Source organism: Falco peregrinus, chromosome 7 (genome assembly GCF_023634155.1).
Source record: "Falco peregrinus isolate bFalPer1 chromosome 7, bFalPer1.pri, whole genome shotgun sequence".
NCBI lineage: Eukaryota > Metazoa > Chordata > Aves > Falconiformes > Falconidae > Falco > Falco peregrinus.
The window spans coordinates 61,737,515-61,758,113 of NC_073727.1; positions in this window are offsets into that span (position 1 = coordinate 61,737,515).

The window sequence follows — 20,599 nt, forward strand, 5'->3', positions numbered from 1 at the left end:
TGATATGACATTGATCCTCTTGAAGAACTGGGAAATTGTCCATACTGACACATTTCCTTTCAGGTGAAGATTCTTAAATTCATACAAAGCATTCTTGTTTACAAACTTTCTTCTTGAAATTGTATCATTTGCCTAGAGAATTTGAGATTTTCTTGTGCTATGTGGGAGCTTCTTCATTGATGTTTCACTATTTTACTTCTTTAAAAATATACAGTTGGCTTTTTTTATATTTTGTACTTGGACAACCTGAAACATACACAGTGGAAGTGGTCTCTACAATGTATAGGAGGTGTATCCTTGTACTACCTTGTTACTATTACTTTACTTTGGAAGTCATCCAGTACTTCATTCAGATAGATTTTTGAGGGCTGAAAGAGCATGACCATGCCTGCTGATTCTGTTGCATTTCCTAGCAACCATTGTTACTTGTTTTTTCCCTTGTATTTTTTTACATACCCTGTTTCCCCAGTTTCCAATAATCTGAAAAACATTCCGTTCTTGGGAACTAACAGCTTCTCAAAGCATTAAACCTGAGTGTTGGCACAGATGCTTTTCTTCTGGCCTGTATCAGTGAGATGCAAGTCACAGGGCAATTGCAGATAGGAAGCGGGGAGGAGCTAGTCAGCTACATCACATGGGCTCACCAGCTCAAAGCACATTAGTTTGTTGTGTTGTGATATAATCCTGATGTTGACTTTATGTTATACTGACCTTTAAGTTTACCAACTAAAGAAAGCACTTATGTAACTGGGATCAGCTAAACCAAACGACAAAACTGTGAAGAGGTGGAATCCAGACCTAGGGAAGTACTGTTACAGAAATACAAATTGCTGCTCTGAAATTTTGCTGACTGATCAGTTTGGTTAGTGTTAAAATGTTTTCCTTTTAAAGAGACCCTCCTGGTATGATCCAGTGCCTTTTAATCTTCTGTCCTAACAAGATAACTTCTTACTTGTTATGTCAGAAAGAGATGCTAATGGTTCATGAGTCCAGGTGGAGGTGAGAACAGGTGGGCCGAGGCATGTATTAGTGCTTTGTTTCCTTTTTTAAAGTTACTTAAATACCAGTAGGTATATGCTCTTAAGTAGAGCAGGCCCTGATTAGCTGGAAATAGCTAATGCTATTTAAAGACATGGGCCTCCTAAGAGCAGGTAGTTCTGGAAGGACTCCCAGAGTAGAATAGGAAGGAGGGGTTAGACACAGCTGAGTAGCCAAAAAGAGGGCTCTGAAACCAGCTAAGATTACCATAGGTTGGGTTTCCTGGATTTCCTAGGGTTGAGTAAGTTCCTGAAAAGTTCAATATGCGATGAGAGCAAGAAGAGGAGGACTGAAGACAGAAAAGAGGTGTGGAGGTAGCTATAGGGCTCTTCTGTGCTCAGCTAGATCTTGTTTTTAATAAGAAATGTTGAAAAGAAAAGTAGTGTGGGACCACAATGAAGGTAGCCCATCTCAACTGAGAGCAGCCCATCCTGTCATGGGTGCTGTGTGTGGTCCTTCTTTCCTGACCAAGCTTGTTTTCATCTTCCAAAGCCTCAATATCTCCAGCTCCGATACCCTGAACTCTCTAAGATTTACCCCTTCTTCCTATTATTTTACCTTATTTTTAATTACTTGCTATTCTTTTCCCTGTTGTGCAGTGTTTGTAGGTTGAAAGCCTTAAAGTAAGAGTGATCTGGGCCTTAGTGGGCTGAATGACCCCTGTCAGTTAGGCCATAGTGGGAGAGCCAGTGCTGCCAAGGGAACTCAGGGCTGTCTCCACGGCCCATGGAGGTAGCTGAGCACATACTGCACAGCTCCAGGACATCACCCTGGAAAGCTGCTACCCAGACAGCTGTAGAGATCAGCTCAGCTAGCCCTGATAGCAATCAACCTTCATGTTCCTAGTTTTGCTGTAAGGAAAGATCAGGCTGCAGAGCTGTAGACAAATGGGACAGAGCTCTACTGCAGCTCGAGCTCACAGCAGAGGCTGCCTATTGAGCGAGAAGGAGGGCAGAAGTCTGACTTCATTGGGTCCAAGAATTTACCTACAAGGATTTTTACTACCACATGCAATTAAATGGAATTTGCTTTTATTGTAGCAGAACGTACAGGTGCTTGAAGCGTACTCTCTGCTAGAGAGCCTTATGCTGTGACAGATGAGCTTCTCTGGGAAGCTCCATGAGCAGTCAAGACTGTGAAGAACTCTTAGGTTTTTGTTTTGTCATCTGAATTATTATAAAGGTCAGGCCATGGGAAGGAGGGAAATCTGGAATGAACACATGGTGCACATTCTGCCCAGAGAAGGGTGGGAATACACTTGTTTACATCCTCTCTCCCTGATTTCCTTTTGAATAGTAAGCAGCGTGCCTCAGAGACCATCTCTTGGACTTCTTCACTAGGGAGTTTGCTTTCTGGCAAGAAGGGAAACACTTAAAAGCCATTTCTTAGAATGTTTTTGGTTTGTTGGTTTTTTTTTGTTGTTGTTTGTTTGTTTGTTTTTTAATTTACAGAGTTCATATCTATCACTTAAAACCTGGACAGAAATGGTATTAAATGTAATATTTTTGTTTTGTATTATAGAAGCAAAATTCTGCTGTTCAGCAGTAATGCAAGTAGTGTCTGTTGCAAATGTTGTTGCACCCTCTGCTCCAAAGTCTTTCCCACCCCCAGCAATGCTTTTCTCCCCAGGTCCTCATTTCCAGTGCAGTTTGTGTTATTTAAATACGCCAACACTTTTAGAACAGACTGAAACAACGCTTTAATGTTTTACCTACACTATTTTGTCTGCATAGCACTTCTACATGGCCTTTTGAGTCATTTTCATTGTTTTGTATTTGCTGTTCTATCGACTGCCTTGACTTGTAGGTATGCTTCACTACCCATTGATTGTATCTAATGTTTTCCCTGTTCTTTTCCAATGCTGCTATTTTTCCACTTCATTGTCTTCTCCTCGATTGACTTTATTCTTGTCTTCAAACTTCATATCCTTCCTGATATCATCACATTGTGTTTCTACTGAGGGATAGGAGCTGTCAGGGCTTTACAGATTATGTCACTACTTAAAGAAAAAAAAGTGGAGTTTTACATCATTCATAGATCAGTCACCCATGAAGAGTTGGTAACTTTTTTAAAACTTTAAAATCAAACCTTCTTGTTTAGTTCCTCTAGAGTTTCCATCTCTAACATTGTCTCTAGCTCTGCTGCTTGTTATGACTCCTTCTGTAGACATTTATAACAGTTAAAACACACCATTTTTTCCTGAAACAAAAACTTGCTTGCATGCCAAGGAAAATAACCTTTAAGACTATGTATAACAATGCCATCTGGTGACTCCTGCTGTAACAAGGTTTTTCCTCTGCCTTTGTGTCCCACTGCTTTCCCCCTCCCTTTATCATCCATGTCATCACTCATCTCCCTAACTCTTCTTTTCCTTGCCTTTCCTCCTCTTCAATCCCAGTATTTGTCAGAGCTGCAATATCGCCTTTATCGTAATATCTCCTTTTTACTCACTGTATTTTTTCTCTGTTGATTCCTTTCCACCACCACAATATAGGTTCTGTGTTGGACCCTCCCTCTCATTTTTGCCTGGAGTGCTCTCTCCATTTGAAATTTCCCCAAGGTTTTGTACTCAGTGTTCATCTCTAATGTAGAAGTGCTGTGTAGCACCTTTAACCCTGTCTACCCACAGGACAAACCTATATATTGCCTTTCTTTCTAACAGCAGCCACTTTCTACTGCTTCTCATTTCCCATCACCCATGTCCTCCAGAGTCCAATGTAGAAGATGCCTCATTACCGGGAAGTAACAAAACCAAGGAAACGTTGGCACAATACTGCAGCCAGTGATTCATCAGCTTCCCAAAACTTACGCTTAACCAGAAAGAGTTGAAAAGAGATGTAAGTTTTTGGTTTTGTTTGTTTGTTTTGGGTTTTTTGTGGGTTTTCTTTTGTTTTTTGTTTTTTTTTGTTTGTGTGTGTTTGTTTTTTTATAAGTGAAAGATGTCTACAATGGAAGATTTACATCTCTTCCTTCCCTTAAAAAAAAAAAAAAGAGCTGCTTCATTGTGTCTTATGAGGACCTAATATGGAAGAGATTTTTGGCAATAGATGACTGAAAAAAAAGTTACAAGTTCAGACTACAAAAGTACAACAAATTTTTACTAATGAGGAGAAATAGCCAATGGAATAACTTAAGTTAGAGACTTGAAGGCATTTATTATCTATTCCCCCCAAAATACAATATAGTTTAGAATTCAGAAGTGTTATGCTGAGAATGTGTGACAGAAGTCAAACTTGCTGATTTACATGGTCCACTCCAGCCCTGAACTTGTCCTCAGACTAAGCGTCTTGATGTGGTCATGGCATATGTAGACAGAAGCTGTAAGTCAATAGAAATTACATTGCTGAAATGGATCTTGCAAGCAGAAGTGTAAGAGAAATCAAAACGTGAAAATATGAATAAAGTCTTTAGTATAAAAAGTTTTTATGTGAGACAACTCACATGCTGGGACTTCTCTGTACTCTGTGGTGTGCTTTCTACCTCAGTAAGTGTTATTCCCCAATGACATCTTGAGTGAATCTGCCTGTTGCTATCTACTAAGAACTGTGCCGGTTAGTACTTCTGCGTCAGCACCCTTGTTCCTCTTTTGTATTCCAATCTTTACTACTCCTATGATTAAACCCTGTAGTGCTGCCTGTGAAACTCTGTAGTGATGCCATGTCTTTGCTTTCTTCTGTTTTTTCCTTTCATTCAAGCTCTTTACTCAACATACTATCCATTACTTCCATCGCTATAAGAAGGTGAAATGGATGGGCCCAAAACCTTGTTTATTCCACTTTTTCATCCAAAGCTTTCTGGATGAGATCCTCAGCTGGTGAAAGTCATCTTAGTTTCAGAACTGTAACTGCAGAGCTGTAGTAAATGTTGGCACTGAAGATCTAATGATTCCCTCATGCTGTTCTCCATTTCCCACCTGTTTGCCTCCATGCTTGAAAACACTGCCATTTTTTTCACTGCTCAGCACTGAACTTCCCTTCCCCTTGATGAAAGAGAAATTCAATGGAAAGAGTCTATGGCAATGTTAAAGAGGGGAAAGTGCATCTATCAAAGAAAGAAAAAAGATGTACATGCAAATTAAGCCAAAGGACATTTATAAAAAGTGGACCCAGTCAACTATGTATGAAAGAAATTTGGAGAAGTCAGATGAACAGGCAGGAGCAAATATTGACAGATGTTACAAACCTTCATTCTAAAAACCTCCCTCTTGTAAAAATTTCCTCAAAACTATGATTTATTTCTTACACAGGTCAGCACCTTTATGACATTGCAGATGATGTCAGTCCCTATGTTCCTGTGGAGAACCCATAGCTTTAGTTCAGGTTCCATACAGCACTCTTTATTATGTATAGTCCATTACCAAATACCTACACAAATGTCTCAAAAGCTCACAACTTCCCAGGAACAAGTCTGTTCTCTTTTCACCCAGAGTAGCTGAATCCCTTACATGGCAGCAGATTATCAATGAGACTAAATATTTTTGTGATGTGCGGAGTAGACCAGCTTTCTTTCATTTTTCATGAAGATTAATTTTTATACTTTAGATGGTATCCTATGATCACAGCTCATCCATAATAGGGAGCTTTGGCCATGCAAGCATTTTTCCCCCCAAACTGTTCCATATCAGCACAATGGTGATGAAATAGAGTTCCTTGTGAAGGATGACCACCCACCCGCTTTGCAGAATGATAACAATTCGGCATGTTTGACTTTGTTTTGCAATTTGACTCAACTGCTCTGCATTCTAAGTGCTTAAAAAGCATAAAAGACAAGAGGATATTACAAGTATCTAATGTTATACATTACATTTGTATGCATACCAGGGCATAAATATGCAGGACATGTGCCTAGACTATTAATCAAATTCTTTATTAAGCTTTTGAAACAGTATGAATCTATGAATAATGCATTATTTCATAGCATACTGTTCACCTAATTTAAAAACATGGAGCTACCCCTTATATGTAGAATTTTACCCACTATATGCAGAATTTTGGGGGTGGTTTTCACAAGACATATATTGAAGCATCTGAAACAATTCTAATAAGCAGTGACCCATTGAATCTGCCACTTCATGAATAGGGCTGGTAGTAAAGCATCTGCACAGCTGCAGGATCTATCTACAGCAATAATTTTAGATCAAGTGTTTTGTATTTGCTTACAAAGCACCCTCTGCTGTTTGAGCTGCTACATGCTTTGTAGATAAAGCTGCTTTTTGGAAAGATAAAAAACCTTTCTGTAGGGCCCTGTAAGAGCCACAGAAATATCCAGAGACAATCCTATCAATCTTGCACCTATAATACATGTTGTGTGACTTGCATTTAGAAGTGTCATCAGGTTAGGAGACATGTCACATCAGTAGTTGTTTTCTTATCCAAGTAAGAACAAAGTTGAAACACAGCTAACAGTAAGGGTAACAGATTCAGTAGATGGGACAAAAGTTTCCATGCCTGATTGCTAGATTGGTAGAACAACAATGGAATCTCCCTCATTGCAAAGCCATTTCCTCTCTTGAAACTTGTATTTCACATGAGAGGACAGTATTGAGTGGGCATCAACTGCTTAACACAATCATTATGTCATGGTTATGGCTTGAGGATTTAAGTTTTGGATGGGTCTTACATTGAACTGGAAATCTGGAGATGGACTAAAAGAGAGGTTTTTCTGTACCTTGTCCTGGTTTCAGCTGGTATAGAGTTAATTTTCTTCTTGGTGGCTAGTGCAGTGTTGTGTTTTGGATTTGGTGTGGGAACAGTGTGGCTGGGGACTTTCCAGTTTCTCAGGGCCAGCGAGAGAGCTGAAGGAGCACAGGGCATTGGGAGGGAGGGGACACAGCCATGACAGCTGATCCGAAGTAGCCAAAGGTATATTCCATACTGTGGGATGTCATGCTCAGTATATAAACTGGGGGGAGTTGGCCGGGGCTGCTGATCATTGCTCAGGGACATCAGTCAGCAGGTGGTGAGCAACTGTGTTGTGCATCACTTGTTCTCTTTTCTCCCTTCCCTTTGGATTACCTTCCTCTCCCCTACTCCCTCCTTTTCATTATAAAAGTTATTGTTATTATGATTGTTCTTTTGTTTTTATTTTATTTCAATTGTTAAACTGTTCTTATCTCAACCCTAGAGTTTTACATTCCTTTCTGATTCTCATCCTCACCCCCTGGGTTTAGGTGGGGGGTGGGTGAGTGGCTAAGTTACTAGCTGTGGTTAAACCACGACACTTGTAAAGAGATGAAAATGCTCATGTATGTAGCTTTTTTCAAAGTCCCTATGAAGTATTGTACAGTGAACCTCCTTCATTTGTGTATCTATTTCTATGACTGCCAGGAGAAGTCAGTGGGACCCTGCACTAGAGCACAGATTCCAAATGAGAACAATAAACAAGACATTTTGCACATAAGAGGCTGTGGTTTGATTAGTCCATTTACAGTGGCTGAGAATGCAGTGCAAAGTCAAACTGAGGGCTTTCTGAAAATTCAAAGGGTGAGTCTGAAGAAACCGGGAAGGGGAGATGTACTATGGCTGGATAACCTGTAGGGAAGGAATCAGATCTGCTTCTGAAGTTGGTCACTAACCAGTATATATTCTGCAATGAAAGGAACAAAACAATTTATTTGCTTTAAAAAATAACTTACTCTCTGTGTTGACTCCAAGGGCACTTGTAATACATGTTGATATTCCTTAGTGTGATTGAGCATGTCTAATTAATAGAGCTGCTTGGGAATTTTGTTAAGAAAAATCACTTTGAAAGAAAAAGCAATTTATGCAGAAATTGTAATTTTCCATGACAGAAATGAAAGAATCAAACCAAAATACATTGTTAAAGGCTATTGAAAATCAAAGCACTTCAGTTCCTTGAACTGAACACAAATATAATTTCAGTTTATCTTAAATACTGGGAGACACTATAGCAAATTCAACCTTACTTTTGTAAGGTTTAACTCTTAAAATTTGATTTGTGATTTTTGGTTATCAGGCTTCTACTCAACCAGGTAACCTTAATGCTGAACACCTGTCTCAGAAGGAAGACCTTATTATGGTGCTTTAAGCTGGACACCCAAACCCACAAATGATTCTTGACAATTTGGGCCAATGCATACTAAAGATTGGGTTGTCAGAAATAGTACTGATCTAACTTTGCTCCCATTGACGTCACTGGGAACAAGTCAATTTGACTTCAATCAGAATGAAGTCAGGCTGATGCAGAGTTGTTTTGAGATCTCCACCCTGTATCTTCTGCTTTACATTAATTAATTATTGCTCAAGTTGCAGCTTAATTTAATAATGTCTCCCCAAACATGATGAGCTTTGCTCTATTTCCTTCTTTACTATCCCCCTGTCAGTTTACCAGCAATGTGGAAATACAATGATGTCTTAGTAACACAATTTTCCATGGTTTTATTCTAGAATTCACTTTTGTGCATCATAATGTCAGCTGTGTGTGAGAGGAACACTGAAATAACCTTTTTTGTATCTCATTTAGTCTACAGGTGTCTCCCTGTAGGTCACTTTCTGTGTATTTTTAGCAGCCTGAATAATCACATGATTTGGATGTTAACAATACCGCGTTCCTAATTCAAGCAGTGTTCTATACATAGAATAAATCAGCAAGGGGGAACAAGATAAAAAATCTGAAAGGACAATATTTACAGAGAGTCTTTTACCAATGCACATTTGTTTGCTCAAAAAAACAAAACCACACAGGTAACCAGTTACCAGGGATGCCTTTATCAGTTTTGTGTGGTGAGTGAACTTTTTTACTTAACATTGTTTACAGTAGATGTCTCTCTTTCAAGCAGTAAAATGGACAGCTCATCCTCCTTTGCACACCAGCCTAGAGAAGGCAAAGTCTTTAAAAACTGACACTGTTTATTGTATAGGTGCTGGGACTTGGTCATCTGTATCGTTGCTGACTCAGGCCCTTGCACAGTTTTGACCCAGGCCAGCCTGCACTCAGCCAGACAACTCCCAGGCATGACTCAGGAGCAAGCACAGTCCAAAAACTGCCAAAGGGAAGCATGGGTGTCATCAGCCAATTCTGGAGGCTAAGAGAGCTTAGAGTCTGGTTGGGGACTGAACACAGTAGCTGGGCTCAGGTGCAGCCTGCAACTGCTCAGTTACCTGGCGCAGATGTAGATTAAGGTATGCAAATTGCTGTAAGGATGGAAAGTATAATGTAGTCTGTGTGGGAGACAGTGTTACATTGCCTTGTGAAAGACTCTGAGTTGTAATCATTTTATTGTGATGAAAAAGGAAGACATCATTGTTGCAACAAAACAGAATGAGGGATATGACAGTCACAGCATTGCATAGGCTGGAAGAGAGGGACCCTGGAGGGACCCCCAGTCTCAGCTCGTGCTCATACAAAGTTCAGTATGGCAGGGTGCTCAGGGTCTTGTATCTTCAAGGTGTGAGTATCTCCAAGGACAGAGTTCCCACAGCCTCTCTGGGCAACCTGCTGCAATATTTGACTGCTGTCATCCTAATTTTCCCCTCTGTCAGCTTGGAGTTTCCTGTGTTCCAGCTAGTGACTGCTACCTTTCCTCCTCCCAGTCTACACCTCTGGCTCTGTCTTTTCTGTATGCTACTAATAGATAGCTGCAGATAGCAAAAGGCTCCCCCTCAGCCATCTCTTCTTAAGGCTGAGCAAACCCAGTTCCCTCAGCCGTTGTTTGTACTCTATGTGCTCCAGCTTGGTGGTGTTTCACTCGATTTGCTATATGGTGACACTTTTGCTGAAGAGCTGCAAACAGGACAAAACATCCAAATGTGGTTTCACAAGTGCTAAACAGAGGGGCAGGATCACTGCCATGGAGCTGCTGACTACACTTTTGTCTACACTGATGCAGCCCAGGATGTATGTAGATGGCCACCTTTGCTTCAAGGGCACCTGACTGACTCCTGCTCAGCTTGCTGATGACCAGAACTCCCAGGTCTTTTTCTGCAAAGCTGCTTTCTAGATTTCCATGACTTTCCCAGGGACAGAATTGAGGCTGACGTAAAACAAAAGCAAAAAGGCCTGGGACATAAGAATCACAGCTGATACTGGTGACAGTAAAAACCACATTCCCCAATGTCTGGACAGTGCCATTAGTTTCCCCCAATCCTTTGGGTGTTAGTGACCGCATTCTATTTCATTGGGATACCCAGTACACAGACATACTATGCCTGTGAGCCTGCATATTATGATACACAAAATCTCCCTGATATATGACCAACCATCTTGCCATTCTTTCCCTTCACTCAAGCAGTCCTTGAATGAATGAGGTGAATCATCCCTGTGCTACAACATATGGAGCAATTCTCAGAGTAAGTGTTCATTGATGTGGTCCATCATTCATAAAGCTTCCCAGTAGAGCAGGTGCTTGGTCAGTGAAATAAAAATTGATGATCTGTGTTCTGCAGCAGAGTTTAGATTGATCTCAGCCTCAGTGTAATCAAATTACCATTGCACTGGGTTTAAAATGAGTAGAATGGAGCCTAGTATAATAAGGCTTTTCTTGTACACTTCAGGCTATTGATCATGCTAGAGCAAAGAGAGAAGATTAGTGTGAAATGGTAGCAAATCAGAATAGCAGGATTTTCTGTGAGTTTTGTTCTTACATAAGTGATAGCACAGTATTCTCTACAATAAGGCTGGACTCCTTACATTTTATTTGTAAAGGTGGAAACAGAAACAGTTGACAGAGGAACAGACCTTCCAGTTTCTCACAAAGCTAAATAATTAAATCCTTACAAAAAAGGTTTTCAGTAAAAGATGGTGTTTATATATGTATGTAAAGACTAGTCTTGAAATTGCATGAATATAGGTATACTGTGGCCTAAACATCACCTTGTTTTTTCCCTTCCTCATGAAAAAGAAACCCAAACTTCTATCCCAAAGTGTTATGCATCTTGAAGATGCTTTGTTTGCTTCCTGTCTCCGTGAGAAGAGCTGGTTTCTCTGGGACACCCAACTAAACATACTGTTGAGAAACCTTTTTATTTCAAGGCTAATAGTATGTAGGCTTCCTGAATTTTACATTGCTGTCTTTTGAATTCCTTAGGACTGTGGATGTTTGGACTATGGGAAATCTCGGTGAGCCTAGCTAGAAAATAATAAACTCTAATCACAGCCCATAACCCTAACCACAACCCACAAAGAGCAGCTTCTCTGCCGTAAGGCCAAAATTTGAGGACCTTATTTAGATCATAGTTGGACTAAGTCCCATGTTCTTCACTAAAACTTTGCAGCTTAAGGGCATCAGGATTTATACCCTTGATTCAAAGGAGATATACTCAATAAAATGGACAAGAAAATCCTTAAAAGCTTCTGTCTAGGCTGTATGACTCTCAACTGGCAAAATGAATCTTAAAAACATAAAGTAAAAATTTTATCTGACTATAAGAAATCCCATTTGATTCCTGAGATAAAGGGATAGTTGGTGCATAGGTTGGACGTGAAGGAAATCTTTTTTCTCTTGAACAAGAACCATAAAAACCTCAGGCTGGATCAGCAGGCAATGGCGTGGCAACACAGTTGCCAAACGCGGGCAGATATGCCTAAAATTGCTGCCTGTTGCTGTCCTCAGAAAAATGGCTTTAGATATGCAATGAAGCTTGTAAGTATCTTGAAAAAAGGGAAGGTGCTGGAGGGACCAGAATGTCTTTTTGCAGTTCTAAGACACCTTCAGAGACGAGAAGGTGGATGGCTCTTTCCCAGGCAGGGTTGGCACCAGCTGGCACAGCTGCCTGGAGATGGAGGGACAGTGTGGTGCTCCTGTCCAAAGGTCAGTGTCCTGCCCAGCTTCATGCTCTTGCTATTAATTATTAATTAATAAAGAAGGCCATTCTGGTATTTCTACTTTCATTTCCATTATTGGATATCTAACAGCTGAGAGAGGGAGAAGGAGAGATTCTGATCTTAAGCGTGCTATGATAGAAAAAGCTGCCAAAAGACATCATGGTTACACTGAGTCTGATTGTACAATCCAAAATATTTGCAGTTCAGCATTGCCAATTAAAAATACTTGCCAATTATCAGCTGCTTGTAATGGGGAAAATGTTCATTAGCTTACAGATCAAATTGTGTGTTATATCCTAGGAAGTTTGTATTAACAGCTTAGAAGAAAGTGATTAGCTTCCCTACCTTTGGGATAGTTTCCTTAAAATACTGTTAATGACAGCAAGAAATCATGATGATCCGCAAATAACAGACATGCAGTAAGTAAAAATCATGATGTTCTCCCCTACTTTCTTACACTTGCCAAAACCTCTAGGGTGAGTGCTTACTAATAAACAATAAAAGGATACAGTTATAGACAAGGTGGAATGATTATTTTCAGGGGTTTAGACTCAGGAGGGTTTGTTACAGTGATAAAATCTGCAACAAGATGATGTTATATTCCTGTTACTCCATATTTGCACAAACATCAAGACTGAAATTTTGTTCACTGTTCTGTTTTTTAAAATGATTTTTTAAATCTATAGATTGCTGTTGAAATTGAAACAGGAAGGAATACAGCAAAACTATCAAACAGAACAACAAGCCATTATCACCACAGATAGATCATTTTAGTTGCCATGGGTAACCAGTGCCAGTAAGGTGTTCAGACACTGCAACCATCAGCACCGATACCCTGCTTTGAAAGTGCTGACTGTGCGTCACATTGCAAACTTCAGTAATTATTATGTGTAGAAGGGTGGTGGCACCAACAGGATATATACTTGTAATGACTCATTCTTTAAATAGCTTAATTTATCATCCTCAAATAAAGGAGGAGGGATTTATCCAGTACGAGGCAGTCTGAAAAGCTTGAATTATTAATAAACTAAAATAACAGCAAGACAGGAAAAGCTGGACAAATAGACACACTCATGCACACACACACACAAACTTAATGAAAATGACACTGAAGGAAAGTGCTTCTGCGAAAGTATAAAGAATAAACCAAGAAACATACAAAAGTAGCATCACAAGTCTGCAGCCACACTCTATTTATTCATGCTAATGCATGAATGTAAATAGTTAGCAGATCAGGTGTCTGTAAATGCAACTCGAGGACATCCAGGCTTTCACAGACCACTGACACTTGATGTGCTTGGCACAGTAGTTTCAATTAGGCAGTGCTTTTTATTCTTTCATGGAAAGAAATGCAAGATCACAAAGACAAAGGAAGGTCTTAGCTTGAAGAGAAAGCATCCTGAGGAAACTTTTATCTTCTGGCAGGAAATATTGATAACTCAATATATAGCATTCTTTCTTCTGAGGGAAAATTGAATAATGCATACAGTTCTCCCCACCACACAAATACACACAGAGCATAAAGGTGGATGTGTGCTGTGGCACATGGTCAACCATTTATTAAGGTGGTTGCACAATTATTTTAAATTTGGTTTCAATGGAAATTTATCACAAGAATCAGACTGAAAGGCTTCTTCCAAACTGGGGACCCAACCCCAAGACATTAAGCAAGGACTGAAAGTGGGTGACCAACAGCTCCCCATCCTCTGCTCAGGTGCAGGGGGGGCAGAATCAGAGGCCCAAAGACAAGGGAACAGCAGAGACCTTGTTCCAGGTTCCTAGCTGAAGTGGCAAAAGACTGAAGGCCTTGGGGTGCAGTGTGCTTCACATGCATATCTACAATTAGGTGCATGTATCTATATCTCAAAAAAATTTTCAAAAAATCACCTAGTTTGATTTCCCACATTAAGGCAGGATGACATAGGAGGACAAGGAAATACAGATAATTTTTGACAGATGTCTATCTCCAGTGATGCAGTCTATAGACCCACCGGGGGCTCTCTTTCAATTACCAAGAAGTGGGTTTTTTCCCCCTCAGTGTACTTCCTTCATCTTCTCTGCCAAATGTATCTCCTCAGCCCTCCCGCCAGGGCCATGCAAAATAAGGGATCACTATCCCCTCACCAGCCTCCATTATGGCTGAAGTCTTTCCTGCCATGTTGCACATTAGGCTTCTCTCGAGACCCAGCTCCCTCTCCGACCAGCTTTGCCTTGTGTGTCATGTTTCCTAAGCTTTGGTTTGCTGCTGTTCTTTCAGAGATCTCTACACTGCGCTTTCACATATTTATGAAAGTCCAGCGCTGGATGTGCTATTTCAGCAGCTGCATCCCTGGCTTCACTGGCAACATCAAATGGAACAGCTTTCTCATATCTGACATTCAGCGTTTCTCATAATGCATTCAAGGAGGAGATTCACCTTTTGTATCATGACATTGTGTTGAGTTATGTTTAAATTGTGAGTTGTTACAAGTCTCAGGTCCTTCTGCTACACTGCTAACAGTACAAAGTTACAAAGTTACTGTTAAAATGGTACAAATTCTTTGTACTTGTCTTAACTGAATTTCAAATTGCTATTTGTTGAGCAAATTTCAATTTTTCATCTTCTGAATACTTTTATACTTTTGTCCTTTCACTTGATGCCTTTTTTTGTTATTTGTTTGTGTTTGGGGTTTTGTTTGTTTGTTTGTTTGTTTGTTTTTGAAGGGTGTCATACTTAAATTTAATATATGAATTCTTTTTTTCCCCAAAATCTAGCTGACAGCATTGTCTGTATGAACTGCTCTTGCTCAGTCTACATTGGTTGCTTTCATAACTTTGCTACCTTTTAGGTCACTTGCCAATAGTTTCCAACAATCGGTTCTGAAATTCTCAAGGGTTTTAAATTGCACCAGTCTAGAATTCCTGAGGCCTACCATGATCACTTTTTTAAAGACAGGTATATTTCTTACCTTTCTCCAGTCTTCTGGGACTTTCCCTCCCTTATCTTCTCCTTGAAGGATAATGGTCAACATCTCAGAGACTGCTCCAAGGCCTTGCTGAAGTGCTCTCCAGTGACTTATTAGGACCTGCTGAGTCTAACACAGCTATCTTACCTAAAATCTCTTAATTTTGGTTGTCTGTAGCCCAAGCAACGCAATAATTTGTTCTCATTGGCTCCAGTTTTATCTAAGTTCAAAATTACCATGGATAGAATATGTTGTAGTCCAGGGGTCCTCAAACTTTTTAACCAGGGGGCCGGCGCGCGGATGAAGTGGCAGGCAGTCATCTGCGGCTGCTTGGTTTCCCCCCCCAGCCCCCGGCGAGGGGGTCTGTAAATACCGGGGGCGGGATTGAGGACCCTGGGGGGCCGTATCCGGCCCGCGGGCCGTAGTCTGAGGACCCCTTGTTGTAGTCAACAATTTTACCACAAGGCATAGAGTGGAAAGCAGTGGTTTCATCTTTTCTTTTTGAACTCTTGACTGCACTCCTCTCTTCTGAGCTGACAGTAGGATTATTACTGATTTAACCTGATTTTTAGTTTATGTTCTTTTTTCTAAAATTATGCAGATAAGGAGTAGAGTGCTGTAGCTTTATCTGCATCACCCAGTGTTGTCATTTTCCATATAGGGTGAGGTAGTTCTTTTTTGTTTTCCTCTTATTTCTGGTGCAGTTTTACTCTTAAAACAATGTTGTGCTTTCTTCTTTTCTTCTTTCTGTTTTTTTGCTTTTTTTTTTTTTTAACCTGACATGTTTTCCCTATTTTACACTTGTCCTTTGTTGTATTTGTTTCTATTTTTTAGATGATGCTTTAAAAACCATTCAGATCACCAAAGAGTAGTTAATGCAGCAATATAAGTCTGTATGAATACTCTCTCACATTTATTTTGGGGCAGTTCACCATTGTACAGCAACAGCCTGATTTCACGTAGCATACTAATTCTCATATTACCTTACTAAGAAGCCCTACCTACAAGTCCTGATGTTTTGGGGTTTTTAAATGTATCATTAATTTTCCAACAGCAAAATATTCCAACAGATATTTTTGCTGAGAATAATGATTTTATTTTGCCATGATAACTTTTAGCAAAACGTTTTCCTCAATTTCTATTTCTGACCAATCATTTCAACACAAGACTGTATCTAGGCTGTTGCATCTAAGTGAAGAAGAGCCCTGCAGACCCACAGGAGCCCCAGAGATGTTAACTATATAGGTGGCAGGATAGTTTTAGATTTAGGACCCAACCATTTAAAATAGTCACATTCTCCAAGCACCCTTTTCCCTGAACAAAATTATTGAACAGAAATTATATATACACATGTATATATATACACCTATACTTCCTTTCTCATTGCAGACCACAGAGTACAAAAATACCACAAAAGATTTCCTTTTTAAACCCAGCAATTACTTTAATGGGGCTATTGACTGAATGTTATCTGTTGCATTATTTACCTTTGATATCTACAGATGCTTTTGAGATGCAACCTATAGAGAGACAGATGTTGAAGTTCAGTACTTTTTCTTTTCAATATAATTTGAGAACCATGCACTGTATGCAAACGTAAGCAAGAATAATGTAGCTTATTTCTAGCTCAAGACATTTATCAAAAGGGAATGCAGCCTAACATGCACTGGGACACTTGCAAGTCCTGCTTGCCCTACTGGCCAGTACCTCCCTTTTTTTTTATCTGCATAAGGAGGAGAGTATTGAAACCTTACTCCCCATTTTTCAGGGTCTTACTGTGAGCCTGGTAAGATCTTACCTCTTTGAAATAGAATTTATCTCTGTTTGGGTTTTTTTCCTAAAAGTTTGAATGATAGTTTATCTTGTTCTATACTGCCTTGCTATAGACCAATTGCTTCCACCTACTACCCTTGGTATGCTTTCCAATTGACTTAAAAAAGAAAAGCCTTTTGATTAGGTGATCCATGGTGGATATTTACCTTGATATCTCTTCTCTTTTAACCATTTGTCTTTACAAAGAGATTTTCAGCAAGTCTGCTTCTTTTATCTTCTTGAACTTCATAATAGTGAACTATATATAATCTTAATTAGATGACACAGTGTTTCATCTCATTTCTTATACCTGTATGTATTAAGCAAGCCATGCTTTCTTGTAACAGTTCTAGTGTTCTGTATCACCAAGTCTTGGTGTCATGTATATTGTAGCTTATAGACACTCTAAAGCTTGTAGTTCTTTCTGTTAGCTTTCATACTCCTGGTATTTGTGCATAAACGTATTTATTTCCCCCATAATTCTTCTACTTGTCTCAATTATGACATGTACTGTAGTTTCCTGCGTCCTCCTTTTCCTACTCTATGTCTGTGTGTAGGAATCTACCTTTTGGTTCTCCATGGATATTTATCCCCAGTCCTCTCCAAATAAAATTTAAAACTTTCCTGCATTTGATTAGAATTGCTGTCTAAATATCCTATCAACCATCTGTGTCAAGTGGACTCACCTCTCCTTTTCCTTCTTCTGAACTTTTGAACTTACAGTTTAAGTTACAGCATCTTAAGATATATGCTTACTGTATATATAATTCAGCAGTCTGAATCCTCAGCAGGCAGAGGTTCCTGCTGGGAAATCCTGAGCTTACTGCTTCTTACTGTATAGAAGCTTTGAACAGACTCATGGAGATTCCAAGGCTTCTTGACTTCAAGACCTTCAGACATGAGCTCTATCTACTGCTTTTACAAAAGATACTTTCCCTTTGAAGACTTCCAAAGGCATCCACCTCTATTAGTAAGCAGAAAGCTTAGAAAGATTGGTTCTGAGTTAACGAATGTTTAAGCTCAGGCTAGGTGATAATTTGAAAGGTCTGAGTCCCACGTCATCTTTCATAAGGTTAATACATACTTAAAAGCTCTTAAGAAGCAAAGGTTTAGTTGCTTTGGGTTTAGTGCCCAGAAACTTTATTCTGTGTTGAACTTACACCTGTTTTTTTACTTACTTTATGCCCATGCCTTCATGCCCATATTCAGTTCAAATCACTCTCAGTGTTTGCTTGATTGTCTTTAAATTAAGGAAGACTGTTTGGAAACTTGGTGAATCTGTGTGAGAAGGTAGACTTTAAAGGCCAAAAAAGAAAAGGATTTTAATACACAATGGCACTTCTCATTTAAAACGTTAATAGAAGAAATGCACATTATCAAGGAAGAAAGAAATATATATTAGCTTCACAGCTGACAACTGAAACAAAAATAATTGTTTCAATGCATTTAACAAATGAAAAAAAATGCAGTGCTCTGGAGTGGCAAATTGTGGCATCTAGCTATTGGGGTAAAATGGTAAATAGCTTTATAGACTCTTGGGAAAGAATTTGTTTTAATTGTGTGCAGTCATATTCAAATCAATATCTGAAAAATCCATTGGGATGCAGACAACTGGAATAAATCAGAATTTCAGAGCAACTCAGATAATAGATTCTTGTTTAAGGCTGACAGGAGATAAGACTTTCACATTTACATACCTTTTTGGTTCTTCTATTATGAAATTTGCTCATATTAATTCAGTTTGGTTTACTATAAGGGTGAAAAGGCACTTAACATTTAAAACAGTTACATGGAAGGACTACTATTACTGATGCTTGTGCTTTGTCCAAGTAATCATTACTATTGCCATAGGTAATGGTCCATTAAAATGTCATTATACCCCACTTTTTATACCTCAGTAATTGAAATTCCCTACAAAACAGTATTGGCCAGGCAATTACAGGCCTAGGGTGAATATCATTCATTTACTTACACTGTCAATCTGAAGAAGACCAGTGAGGACACTGGAAAAATCTTCTTGTACTTTGACAGATGTACCAATTAGACAGAGATTTGATAAACATACTCCAAATCACTTTTGGTCTGTGCACCTCACTGCCAGCACCAGGAAGAATAATATTAGTACCACGTTTATACTTAATGTCAAGCATGTAGCAGCCAGAAAGCTCCAGTTAAGCAACCTCAGCTTCATACCGCTGTCCACATGTGTGGTGTATTTTGATGTGTTTTACAAATAAGATACCTGAGGGAGAGATGGATAAACTTCCCCTTCATTACTATTACATTTCCCTTCATTACTTCATGGCTAATCAACTTGTAGAGCATAGTCATGAAATATGCTAGTTAAGCTTCTTATTAAGAAATTTATTCAGGTAATGGCATACTATTTTGCATGGGGCACTCAACTTATTCAATAAAAAAATTACAAAACTGAAAGCCTTATTTGTGAAATATTTTTCTGAGATTTATTTTTCACTATTTTTCTCACTTCATGTAGGCATGATGGAGAATCAAATTTGGCATAAAAGATGTGCTTGGCAATCACAGTTGGGGGTCCTGATTTCATAGACAAGTTGTTTGTGCCATCTACTCTTTAGATACCATCTCCAAGATAGGGACAAGGAAATATGTCTTGTCATGTAGGACTATTTCTAGGGTTAATTACATGTTGGTAATGATAGTTAACAGCTATCATTAAAGCCAGACAGAAGATGGGGGAATGAAACTCAGTCCATTGGGTTTTCAACAAGGAAGAACAATGTTCTGACTTGATAAAATGCCTCAATAAATATTATGAGAAAGAGGATCTGTTTGTAGATGTACAAATGTTAGAAATTCTAACTAATTTCAGTCACCACTATAATTTAATTCACACATATTTTACTTAGTTCTGTATACAACATTTACCTGGTTAGGAAGCTAAAATGGGGGCGGGGGAACAATGACATGACAATGTAAAGAACAAGTGAAGTTCTTTTCTCCTGTTCTGCCAAGCCTTACCAACCATAAGGCTGCTTTTGCCCTGACAGAGCAATGTAGAGGGACCATGGTGTAGTATTGGTACCTTGGTGAATAAAAATCAGCTGAGAAGTACTGAAATGTGTTCACACTGAAGTGAATGTGCCTAGCAAGAGAAAGACTGCAGAGAGTTAGGTTGTTTGCTCCAGCTGCCTTCAGATTGGCTTGCTAGACCTTTCTGATACCACATCTGTGAAGAACTTCCCATTATGTGAATGCGTTCCCAGAACCCCTTGCCTACTTTGAATATTAGGGGGTCAGGCTAATGAAAGCCTTATGCTAATAGCTGGCAACTAGACGGAAACGACTGAATGATAAAACATCATCTAGTACTCTTTAATTATGGGGAAAAAATAGGGCTGGGGAGGCTGATGCATCTATTGACATTTTTTTAATTTATTTTTGTTGTGTCTGCCATTAGAGCAACTAGATGTAACTTAGCAAAGCCATACCCCAGCTTTCTTGCTCTTCTTTATCAGAGATAAGCGATTTTCTCAAGTTTCTACCAACCAGATCAGTGTACTGTCAATTAAAAAAAAAGCACAAAATATATATATATAAATTCTAGGCATGCCATTTGCCTTTCAGTTGGAACTGAAACAATGGCATGATAATAAAAATACATTTCATAATAAACAGAGGGGCATTTGAAGCCTTCCTAGACTATCAAGTGATGAGTGCAGTATCATGAATGCCAACACTTTTTTGCTGCTGATGTCATTGCTTGTCTTCACTTGAGTATTATCAGCCCAGATGAAGATCAGGCCCTGTATTCACAAAATCCCAAACCCTCCTTCAAGATATTTTCTTCTTGTCTTACTGAAGCAAAGCAACCTTTTACAGGACTGGTGTGAGATGTTTAAGGAAAACTGCATATCAAAATACCTTCTAAAAATCTGTTATTTAGCGCTTCCTGATTTTTAATGAATACCTTTTACACTAATTTTGTGACAGTCCTAGTTAGGAATTTTACTTTCTGAGGTCTTCTTTTTGTTTGGATTTTT